Genomic DNA, 12516 nt, shown 5'->3' on the forward strand with positions numbered 1-12516 from the left:
TCCCCAGAGGCGCCGATCTTCAAACCGATTTAAACAGGACGAGCTGCAGTTGAGTCCTTTGATGCTCCTGCCTGTGCTGTGAGGCTCAGCCCTGCCAGCAACCTGCTTGGCTCCCTGCTTCTTCCAGGCGCCTCTCGGCCTCCCGGCCCTCTCCAGCCCCCCTTGTTTATGAGGCAGAGCTTGCTGGTGCCTCAGGGGTTAAGTGGCACAGAAGGAGCTGATTCAGGTGGGTGGCACATTGCAGTGACAGGGCTCCAGCGAGGAGGAGGGAGGATGGAGAAAGAGGAGGAGGAGGTGGTGGGAAGCTGCTGAAAGCCAAGGAGAGTGGAGTGTGTGTGCTTACAAATGCAACGTGAGAGGGGGAAGAATGATGGTCCCTCCCTGCTGCCTCCAGATAAGTAGCTGAAGGAGAGAGCGCGGGAGAGAGGGGAAAACTAGCTGGCCATCATCTCTGAGAACAGAAATAAAGTGTGTGTGTGGGGAGGTGGGGTGTGGGGGGCATAGAGCAGAAACTCCTCAGCTTTGGCTGGTCCATTACACCGGCTGCAGAGGAAACCGCAGCCCCACATTGTCTGTCAGCTCCGGGGCTCCGTCTGAACCTGATGTGTGCATGTCCGTGTCAGGGAGCAGACAGGCAAATGTCAGCGGCGCTAGGAGACCAGAGGAGAGTCCAAGGGTAAGTTGGGATCCGTCTATTTGGTGGCGGGCATTGTCAGTGCACAGAAGGCAAGGGGAGATGGGGAAAGGATGGGTGCATTCGTGGCTGCATGGTGCGAGTCTCGACTGAGGATGGGGAAGCCTTGGCACCCAGAGTTGGGTGGTGGTTGTTTTTTCCCCAGTGCATTTTTTTCTTCCTCTCCCTCTTATTTCTAGGACAGATGCTAAATGCTGAGAAAAAAGGGGCAAGGGATGTGGGGGGATGTGCATGGGGGGGGGAAGCTGTGGTACCTGTGTGTTTCAGTTGCGCTAAGATGAACAGGTGAGGAAAACAAGATTGAGGCAGGGACGGATAAGGCAGCTGATAGAAAGGAAGGTTTTCTGCAGCACAGATGTTAAGGGCCTGATTCTGATCTAATTTACACTGGTGTAAATCTGGAAACTCCACTGAAATCAATGGAGCCAGGGCCAGATTCGGCTCTCAGTGACTGGTGTAAATCCGGAATAACCCCAGTGAAAGCAATGGAGATGTGGTGGACTTTTACCGGTGGCAGTGAGATCAGAATCCAGCCTTGGATAAGAACACCCAGAGGATGTGATCTGGCCAGGAACCAACATTTCCAGCACATTAACCCTTCTGTGGCTGAGATTAATGAAAACCATTAAGCGAAAGAAGTTAGATGTGGGAGAGAGGCTGTGTTAAATAACCTAGTCTGGTCCATTAGCCTCCTACCTCCACCCCTGCCAGCACAGAGCTCAGCTCGCAGATGGGAGAGGGGAAAGCGGAGTAGAGCACAAGAGACTGCAAAGTAAAAAGTGATCCTCAAGCCAAAACCTGGGAGCAGCTGACAAATACAGTGGACATTGACTCTGAAATAGCACTGCAAATGTACCCAGTGCTTTTGCAAAGGGGGTCCCTGCTCTGGAGAGCATCTGGCAGCAAGCAAACAAACAAAAGAACCACCTACCATCCACCCTCCAGGGCCCGCAGAGCCCAGGGAAAGGAAAGCCCATGCAGATGGCTGGCTGTCTGTCATCCAGCACCCAGAGGGGGAGGCAGGGTAGCAAGGGGTGAAGCCCATGTGTCAGTGTTAAGCACAGAAGGGAGCAGTCTCATCAGGGTGCTGTAGCAGAGGGTTGGTTAAGCAAGCTGGGGTTGGGGATAGGGTGCCTGCTCCCCTCTCTTGCCCCATGGTATCAGCAGGAGAAAAACCAGGACAACTGATGGTGTTGGCAAGGTCTTGCTGTTTGTGTTTTTACAGCACCCTTCTCCACCACCCACATCCCATGTACACATCCACCCCACACACACCGCACCCACATAGGTTCACACACACCATGCAGGCACTCACTACCCTATACACCCCTTCCCCCATGGCATGCTAAAAATCCCAGCCCTCTTTTGATGTTTTGTGACTCCAGCCTGCTGGAGCTGTCCAGTGTATAATCATGTGCCTAGCTAGGCTGAGTTGGGAGGTTAGGGTGAGCTCTTGTTTCTAGCACATTGATGGGGATTTGTTTTTCCTCTGCTATTGTGTTCCGTCATAGACTCCCCCTGCCCCCACCACCAGTAGCCCTGCCATGAAACCCGCCCTAGTAACAGAGTGGAGGCTCAGGCTGCAGGGGAGTGGGAGGGTAGCAGCCATGCCCCCGAGTGCTCAATGTAAATAAGGCTGTGTGATTCCAGTGTTGCTGTGCTTAGCAGTGACATCAATTGTCTTCTCCCTCCCTCTCCTCTGCTCCGATGCCTGGACAAGAACCAGGTCTCTCCCTCGTGCTCTGCCTCTTGCTCTGTGCTGGAGCCTGGAACAAAAATGGACTTGAAAGATCTCAGCAAGTCCCTTGTTCCCTCTAGTACCTGGTTAAGACTCCAGGCATGATAGGGCTGTGCCCAGAGAAAGTGTCATGCCCTGGGGATATCAGCAATGGCAAGGAGGAACTGATTAAAGGAGAGCCAAGCCCTTTGGGCGGGGAGTGCATGAGGGCTGTGGATACTAGGGATCGGGCATTGAATGGAAGGGAAATGGCCTTTGTGCAGGAGGTCTTGAACAGGTTGCAGGCCGTGGGCCAGTGGTGATGGCCCTAGGGGATGCCATGTGCTCAGTTCCAATGTGTGCCCTTATCCAGGACTGGAACGGGAAAGAATGAAGGCATGAGAACCTGCAGCTCCCCTTGGTCTCAGTGGGCAGCGGCGGGCGCTCAGCACCTCGGACACTCAGGCTCCTGTGCACAGGCTCCCAGAGGGCTGAGACTGTGGGAATCTCCTTCCCTTTCACCCCCTCGCACAGCCAAGCTGGTCCTGAACCAATGGGGCACACAAGGCAGGTAGTGCAGATCCTTATTCCTGGGCCAGCAACTAAAGTATAAGCCCCATGAACTCTTCAGGGCAGGGAGTTTTGTGCTTTGGGTAGTCCCGGCCGCACTTCTCGCATTGAGCAAATGTTAAGCAAATGGTGGTAATAATGCATGCGAGGGTCCTAGGTCCAGTGGTCCCTTCTTCAGCTGGGGCAGGTTCCACTTTAAATCCGAATCTGTATAAGGAGACTCGTGGGTTTGTTTGAGATTGCCAGTTCCAGTGCACAGCCCAATGCAGCTTGCCTTGCAGCCACGAGAGGCCTGATCTGGCAACCCAGAGGCAGGGCAAATGCCTAGCAAAGCCAGGATGAGTTTTGCCTGCATAAAGGCTTCAGGGTCAGATCCTCTGCCTTTAAAAGATTGAGTTGATACTCACAGTCGGGTCACGAAACCAACTCTCAGTGCTAGCATCACGATCCTACCATGCCGCCTGCTCCCCAGTCCCTTCTCTGCTCAGGGGATCATGGAAGTCTGGATTCACTGATCTGTCCCCTGTTCCCGGCTCCCCACTCATGGATGGGAAACACAGCCTGACCCTCTGACTTGACTCCTGCTGTTGGCGCCCCCCGTAGTTGTGAGGGAGCCCCCCTCATCTGTCTCCTACTCCTGGCTCACCATCCTAAGTCACCCAACTGACCCCCACCCTCCAGTTCATAGAATCCCAGAAATGAAGGGCTGGAATGAATTTCCAGGTCCATCTAATTCATCTCCCTGTGCTGAGGCAGGATTCCATATGCCTAGACCACTAATCCGGTTCTAAATAAAGGGCCTGATTCCCAATCAGTCTGCAATCTGCACCCACTTACAAAGCGTGTGCCAAACGCTACCAACTCAGAAAGCACTGGCTCACTGACTGTGTGGTGGTGGTGTACAGGTGTGAACACCAGCATTTTGCAACCACGCCACTCTCACTTTTGCACTAATGTAAATGGCTACCCGTGGTGCAAGGCCAGGGAGACTCTGACTCCCCCAAAGGTGCATTTATTGCTGGGGAAAGATAGCTGACGGACAGCCCTGGGGGCTGTTATTCATTCCTAGAACAGGCCCAGCCTGGGAGCAGCAAGGCAGGCTCTCACTCTGCTACCCCCTTTGTCCAATAACTGCCCTCCTTGGAGAAGGGACATTGGTGGATCTGAAAGGAGCCCAGCTAAATATCGCTGCCCTACAATTAATCCCATTCCTTTCACCTGAGTTATTTTTGACAAGGGGATGTGTATTCCCCCACCCTTACATTTCAATCTTGCCCCTTATCTTCTCCCATAGCCGTGTGGCTGTAATGTAAAAACAAGGAAATTGTCTATCGCTATCGGGGGTGGGGGGGCGGAGTGGGTGAGCAGCGATAACGCTACCTCTCTTTATGAAGTGGCATCATTAGAACCCTGATAAAATTCCACTCGCACAAGGAAATTAAAGTGGTTTGTTGAGTAGGACTCTTTGTACCCAACCAGAACAGATCTGATCTTGTTATGCACTATGTGGCACTGAGCCTCGTTATCTGCCACGTGCGCCCGGAGATGTGTCTCAATCCCAGGCAGTGGGGAGATGGTTGTGAGGGCAGAGGGAGGAAAGAACGTGCATGCAGGATGCAGAGTGACACAGCGCGGCCTCTGCGTTCCACTGCTTGGGCACATTCAGCCATGTTGGAACCCTGCTGAGCTCCCGGTGGCATCCAGCAAGAGATGTCTGCAGAGGAAATGGGGTCTGCAACTCTGGGCATAGCAAGGTCAGCACCTAAATTCTCCATACAGGAAGCAGAGGAATTATTGGTTCGAGGGGAATATACCTGAGAGTCATCAGAGGTGATTAGGAAAAGGGGAAAATTCTGCCTAAACTTCAGAAGATAACTTCCTGACAGTGAGCCTGCGTAATCACCTTCCAGAATGAGTGGTGGGAGCCCTATTGCGTGGCACATTTACAAGTAGGCGGGGAAGGCACAAATTCCCAGGGACAGATCCTCGACTGGTGAAAATGGACTCAGTTCCATCTACTTCAAAGGAGCAATGCTGACTTACCCCAGCTGAGGATCTGACTCATATTCCTGGCCATCCCTAACTGATATAATTGTAAGTTTCAGAGTAGCAGCCGTGTTAGTCTGTATTCACAAAAAGAAAAGGAGTACTTGTGGCACCTTAGAGACTAACAAATTTATTAGAGCATAAGCTGTAGCTCACGAAAGCTTATGCTCTAATAAATTTGTTAGTCTCTAAGGTGCCACAAGTACTCCTTTTCTTTTTGATATAATTGTGTGTAAAATAACCCTAAGAACCAAGAATTAGCCAGAGATGGAGATGGGAGAACCTCAGAAGGCTTGGGGTTTGGTCTAGACAAGCACTTTAAAGGCTGGGTACATCTCTGAACCTCGTGAGATTGCAAAAGTGGGCGGAGGGATTTGATTGGAGCAGCTTTTCTTGGAAGGTTTCCCATGCTGCCTTCTCAGATGATGATGATGGGCTATGGGACTCTTTCCCCATGGATAAAGTTACCTCTGGCCTGGTGCACTAAGGGTCTCTCTTTGCCCACACCTTTCTTACTAGTTGAGTCACCGTCTTCCACTGGAAGATGGCCACTAAGCACTGACCTTGCTTTAGACTGCAGGTGATTGAAAGAGTCATAGAGAGTTTCCTAGGAGGGGAATCATTGTGATCCTCATTTCTTTGCATATGCAACTAACAAGTTGCATTGGGACAACAAATAGATAGAAAGGCAAACAAAAGGATGTACTGGACATATCCCAAGAACAGCTTTACTCAAGATATTCTGTCTCGTCTACTTCCAGCTGGAAGCCAGGAGTTCAGAGGCTGCCATAAAATTAAAACGAAGTGGCGGGGAGAGAGGAGGAGATTATTCCAATGTTGCTCAGGCTACATCTACACTACGAGCTCAGGGTGTGATCCCCAGCTCATGTAGACATACTTTTGGTAGCTTGATGAGAACTAGCAGGAATGTAAGTAACGGTGTAGCCACCATAGCCCAGGAAATAGCAGCAGCAGCATGGCTCAACCGTGCTGAGTACAACCCCCCTCCCTTCCCGTCTCCCCCTCCCCGAATCCCATAGGTACACACGCTGCACGGCTAAGGCATGCTGCCGCTCCAGCTAACCAGGCTACCACAGCTCGGCTACTATTTATACTTGTGCTAGCTCTCATCCAGTACGTCTGTGCGAGCCGGGGATCGCACACTGGCTCCTAGTGTGGACATAGCCTCAGAAACGTGCTTCAGTCTGAGTCTGGGAGGAAGGTTCCACAGTGAGGAAAGTTCTTTTCACCCACCCACCGTGCAGGAGCGACGGCAGCTTCGGATCTCCATGCCCTCGGCGACTCTGTCGCACGTTTCTGTGTTGCGGTACCATGTTGCAAAGCTCATCTTGAGCCAGTCCCCTAGTTATGTTGGCTAGTCGTAGATTTATAGATTCCAAGGCCAGAAGGGACCACTCTGATCATCTAGCCTGACCTCCTGTATAGCACCGGCCAGAGAACTGCCCCAAAATAGGCCCTAGAGTCACCCCTGAATACTGCTGGTTGGACAAAGTTTCCTTGGAACATGGCAGTCCAGTTGCACCTAGCTGACTTAATGAAGTCCATAAAGCTATACCATTTTACACCACTGAAGACCTGGCCCTGGCAGCCAGAAAGCGATCCCAGAGGGGACCATGTGAGGGGCTTGCTAATTAATTCCCTGTGTATAGAAGCTTGCTGCAACCAATCACTTTTGCAATCTAGCCTTTTTGCCTGGAAACTTTCGCTTGGACTCTGTAGGCAATGAGGTGTGAGCCATCAGAGCACTGACTGATGAAGCATCCTTTTGCTTCTTGCTCCAGAGTGGGAGGTGCCAGCGACTTTCTCTGATTCTGCTAAGCAGCCTCCTGGAAATGAAATTGTCACTCCCAGGAGAAGTATCTTCCCCTATCCCTTGCATTGGAAACTGCAGGTTTCTGCCCACTTCTGGACCTGGAAACCCCCCAAAAGGAAAATAACTAGACCCTGCAAATCAGGGCGATGGCTTGCAAGCTACTTCTCTGGAGCGAATTAAAACTAGAGCAAGATAAAAGTGAATGATACCAAAATTTACCTTTAAGAGGAGGGATGGTCTTGTGGTTAAAGCTCTTGGTCGGGACTCAGGAGAGCTGGGTTCAGGTCTTAGCTCTGCCACAGACTTCCTGTCTGACCTTGGGCCAGTCACATGGAATCAGATTTTCAAAAGTGCTCAGCAGCCATTGCACTGGCACATCATCACTCTATGCCTTAGTTTCCTATCTGTAAAATGGGGATAATAATCCTTCCTATCTCTTGCCCTTTGTACATCATGTTTATTTAGATTGTAAACTCTCTTGGTCAGGGACTGTTTTATGTACAGCCCCTAGCACAATGGGCACGAGATTTCAACTGTGGCCTCTGGCTCCTACAGTAAGACAAATCCTGGCTCATTCTGGTCACACTTTCTCATAGAGAAAATCCAGGTGAGTTTGTGGACAAGGATGTGTCAGAGATGCAGACAGGGGTTGGAGTTTGCTGGGCTGAGTTAGTGTGATGGGAAGCACAGCTAGGCCCATGGTGATTCAGAAGTTTTTGCTTTTCTTCTGTTTAAGGATTGAGCCCTGCCCTTGGACTTTGGACGCACACAGTACACATCCGTAAAAAAAAACTATGGACGCAACTTGCAAAACCATCTAGGGGACTTGGATGCCCAATTCCCAGGACAATTAAAATAATCTAGGTCCCTAGGTACCCCACACACAGTGTCCCCTGCCACCGCTCCCATGCCACAGCCCTGGGGGTGACAGTAGGCTGATGAATGGGGCAGTTCATGCTTCTTGGGGCTATTTTTTCAGGCTGTGTGGACTCAGGCAGGCAGGTGGCAGGCCATGCAAGCTTCCTCCCTTACCTCAGGCAATGTAGTTCAGTCCTAACCTGCAGCATTCCTCCTTTTCAAGTAAAAGTCGTACACACACACCTGACCTTCTGCAACCCCTGCTTTTCCAGTAATGGATCACCACACACATTCTCCAGTGCACCTCAGTCCAGACCTCCACAGTTCCCTTTTGGGGCTCCCATTGCCTTGTCAGTGCACCTCAGGCACGGCCTGATACATCCCACAATGCCGAACCCTTCCAACACCTCTGCCAATGTACCCTGATCTTGTACACCCCTGCTTTCCAGCCCTGAGTCCTTCCCACGATGCTCCCAGATATTGCAGAACTGCAGTTTGACTGCCTCCCATGCATCCCAGCCCCCATGTTTTTTCCAGGGGAAAGAAAATGAGATGAGAGAGAGAGAGAGAGAGAGAGAGAGAGAGAGAGAGAGAGTGTGCTGTTTAAAAGCCTGAAGCTGTTCCAGGGCATCAATCAGTGTTTAGGCAGTAAAATATACGTGCAGGTTTGGAGATTGTTGATGGGGTAGAGTATTTTGTGATACATATATTTATTGCTGGTTTTGTAAAAGGCTGTTCCAATGAATGGATTTTAGTAAGGCAATAAATGGTAAAGAAAATTGCTCCGATCGCATCTCAGACCATCTAAAACCATTAAGTCAATGGGGGCCCTGCAAGCCCCTCTGACTTCCACTTCTCCCAGGGGGAAAGGCAGGGTCCAGCAGGGATCTAGGTGGGAAGGTGTATTGCTGCTTATATGAAAGTGATGTTTACGTTATAGAAGCAGCTCCCACAGAGATGGAGGGTCCATGATGCTTGGCGCTGTTCATGCACAGAGTGAGAGACAGTTCCTGCCCCAAAGAGCTTGCAGGCTAAATATCCAATTGGAGGGAGGGAAAACAGAGGCAAAGAGAGGTGACATGGTTTGCCCATGGTCACACAGCCAAGCTGGGAATAAAGCCCAGGTTTCCTGAGCCCTGATCCTGTGCCCTATCCACTGCATATCCACTCTGCCTTTCTTGATCCCTTTGGCCCTGAAAAATTTGTATGCTTGCTCATTTGTGAGCAACAACTTCTCTCCATCTCAGCGTCAGCCATCATCAGTCACTGCTCCAAGACAATTGTGGCATTTCCAGTGCTCCTAATCCCTGCTGAGCTTGATGGCAGGGGTGCTGGAACAATTTTGATAGTAGGGGTGCTGATGACAGAAACCATGGAAACCATGTATGTGGCATTTGTTATTACTATGGCAAGCCAGGCGGTGCAGCAGCACCCCTAATTCCAGCACCACTGCTTGATGACATCCCCTGCCTTGATCGGGAGCATTTAAGAAATAAAGGGCCTGATTCTCCTCTCCCCTGCACTGGCATAATTCAGGAGTTGCTCTTCTGATTCCAATAGAATTACCCCAGCATGAAACTCATGCAAGCAAAAGAAGAATCAGGCCCAAAAGATCCAAACCTGCTGCTCATACTCACTTGGGGTGAAATTCAGCTCTGTGCAGTGCAGCCAGCCCAAAGTCTACTATGCCCCACTTGAATCCCCTTGAATATAGACCACCGCACATGGGTGAATTTCATCTTCTAGCCACAGGGCATCTGGGATTAGGGATAGGCAGATAGTGCAAATATCTCCCTCAAGATGTTCATACAGATTTTCAAATTAATTCAGTTCAGCTGTGTTCATGCCTAATGGCTTTCCATGAGTATTCCAGCCAATGAGTTTACTGGCAGGAATGTTTGTAAGGGATTATTGAAGAATATTTCCAGAAAAAGTTCTGAATTTTTACTCACAGCTATTTGCAGGGGAAACCTGATTCTAAGAGTTATGCACATCCATTCAGGGAAACAGCAGCATGCCATGTGGCCTGTTGTGGCCTATAAAAACAGCTTGAATTTCAAATGTCAAGCACTCACCGTGAACTGTTTGCAAACAAGGTGTGGAGCAAGAATTTTGTGCAGAATCTGTTTGGTGAGTAATTTTGAATAACAAATAAATATGGAAAGTTGGGATCTGTTCCCAGACAATTCACAAAGGGCTTAATTGGAACTTAAGTGGTGCTTAGGGCTTATGCTGGCTCTGTGCAGTAGGTGCATTTCACCCAAACAGGAAAAAGAGACAAACTTAGTCAATACATTACTCGTGCTGAATTATTCATTCACCAACTCTACTCAGAATTAAAGCCATTTCCCCCTCTAGTACTCTGGTATTCTCTGACCCCAATGAGACTCTAGTGAAGCTCATTAGAATTAAAAGATTATCCCCAGGTTCTGTTATAAAACTGTATTTTGTGGAGTTTATAACCAGCCATAAAAATTCTCTCCAAGATTCAAGTTGGCACACAAGGTCTGAGCTTGACTGTCATTGTTTTCCCTTTTCTGTTGACCAAATGTGAGTTGTTTGTTTTCAAGTTCAAGCAGGGGAAATTATTTTATACTAAAAAGAGTCTTTTCTGCTTCTGTGAAAAACATAGTGTCACCTGCTTTGATTTATTTTAAAAGCCTTAGTAAAGCATCTATCTCCAACATGAGGCATTTTAACAAACCTCCTCCCAAAGCTAGGAAGAGAACTCAGGCTTCCTGATTCCACTCACCTGTTCTAACCAGGAAGACACACTGCCTCACAAAACCAGGAATAGAAAACAGGATCCCCACTCCTGTGTCCTAACCCATAAGCCACATTCCCTCACACACAAAAAGAACCCGGGAATCCAGACTTCCAGTTCTAATTAGTAGATCACACTCTTCCCTTGAGAAGACTAGACCCCAAGAGTCCTGACTCCCAATCCCCTGCTCTAACTACTAAATGAAAGGAACAAGGAAAAGAACCCAGGAGTCCCGAGTCCCTGTCCTCGTTATTGTTTTGTTTTTGTTTTTTAATGTACAGGTCTTATTGGGATCCGGGAAGTGGGCGGGCGAAGCCCATCCACTGCTAAAGGATTCCCCCCAGCCTAAAAGGGGGATCCACAGGACCTAGATGCCCAAAAAATTCCGGGGGACAACTAATAAAATAACAGGGATAGGAGTGCGGTCAAAGGGTCAAACGAAGGGAACCGGACTGGGACACTGAGCAGAGAACCCCGGACAGCGCCCACTGCTCCTCAAAGGCGTCAAGGGAGTCAGAGGATGCCGCCCAGAGGAACTCTGCCCGGATATGTGAACGGACCGAGGATTGGAAATAGGCCCCACAGTCACAAGAGACTCCATCGGCCAACCTCCTCATTCTGGTTTTGTAGATGGCCATTTTAGCTAGGGCTAGGAGGAGGTTGACCAGGAGATCCCGTGACTTTGTGGGGCCACGGATAGGGAGTGCATAAATGAGAAGGTGAGGGGAGAAATGCAACCAAAAACGTAATAAAATATTGGTGAGGAGCCAGAATAGGGGCTGCAGCCTGGCACATTCCAGGTATACATGTGCCAGGGTATCCCTCACGCCGCAAAAGGGGCAGGTGTCTGGGATTGAAGTGAACCGCGCCAAGTACACACCCGTGCTCACGGCTCCGTGAAGGAGCCGCCAACTGACATCCCCGGCGGGCCTTGGGACTAATGTGGAATATAGGCTGGCCCACCGGGGCTCCTCACCCTCCAAAGGTGGCAGGAGGTCCCGCCATTTTGTATCGGGGCAGGACACGAGGGTACGGGCATGAAGGGTGTGGAGCACGAGCATGTAGAGATGTTTTCTTGGCGCGGTTTGAAAGCAGACCGGCTGCATCTCGTGCAGCCGGCTTCTAGTGAAGGGGTGAAGGGGTCGGTTGGGTCCACGGGGCAGGGGTCCAATTAAAAGGTCCGGCGGGCCTGGGGTAGTGGGTGGGCGGGGCGTGCCCTCGTGCAGGACCCGGTCGAGATAAACCCGAGCAGCGGGCGGCAAAGTGGCCTTCACCTCCTGAAGTATGCGCCGGGGAGTACAAGGTCTGGAAAGCCCCATGCGCTGAGCGAAGGTTAGGGGATCCAGCCAGTCTCCCTGGTCATAGTCCAGGAGGTCTCCGACTCTTGTGACCTCTGCCAGGACCAAACTCTGGCGCACCGAGCGGGACTCCGCCACCTGCACACGAAGCTGGGGGTTGTGTAGCAGGGACTCCGCGAGGAGATCTGCCCCCTCGGTGGCCGCCATGGACCTGGTCATTGTAAAGAGTTTCCAGGTCCGGAGGAGGTCCTGGTAGAAGACCGGCAGCCCAGAGAGGTCTCGCGGAAGACCTCTCGGATGGAGATAAAGGAGTTGCTGGTCGTATCGGAGCCCTCGGAAGCGGCGCAGGAAGGCGTGCGCCAGTATGCTCCACGCCGGACTACCTGCACCATAAAGGAGCCTCTGCAGGGTCTGGAGGCGGAAGACATGGACCTGAGTAAGCAGACATTTTAGGTCCTGCCCTCCCTCCTCCAGAGGTAGATGGAGAACCCCTGCAGGGACCCAGTGCAGTCCTGACCAAAAGAACTCCAGAATCGATATCCGGAGGTTGACCAGGAAAGCCGGGGCCGGGACCAGGGTGTTGAGCGGATACCAGAGCATGGACAGGACTAGTTGATTAAGCACTAGCGCTCTCCCTCGAAGGGAGAGGCACCGGAGTAGTCCTGTCCATTTCCGGAGCCGCTCTATCACCCCGCCCTCTAAATTCTGCCAGTTCTCCGGCGGAGAGGGATGCGT

General features: G+C 50.9%; 1 protein-coding gene across 1 annotated transcript in view; it reads left to right on the forward strand.

Annotated features, from left to right (window-relative positions):
• Positions 1 to 220: 220 nt before the first annotated feature.
• The window catches only part of LRRN2 (leucine rich repeat neuronal 2), a 104854-nt gene continuing 92558 nt past the window's right edge, over positions 221 to 12516 (forward strand). The window contains exon 1 of the mRNA XM_038380363.2: positions 221 to 676. The gene's annotated coding sequence lies outside the window, so the exon portion shown is untranslated. The remainder of the gene's footprint in view (positions 677 to 12516) is intronic.

Source organism: Dermochelys coriacea, chromosome 21 (genome assembly GCF_009764565.3).
Source record: "Dermochelys coriacea isolate rDerCor1 chromosome 21, rDerCor1.pri.v4, whole genome shotgun sequence".
In the NCBI taxonomy this organism is placed as follows: Eukaryota; Metazoa; Chordata; order Testudines; family Dermochelyidae; genus Dermochelys; species Dermochelys coriacea.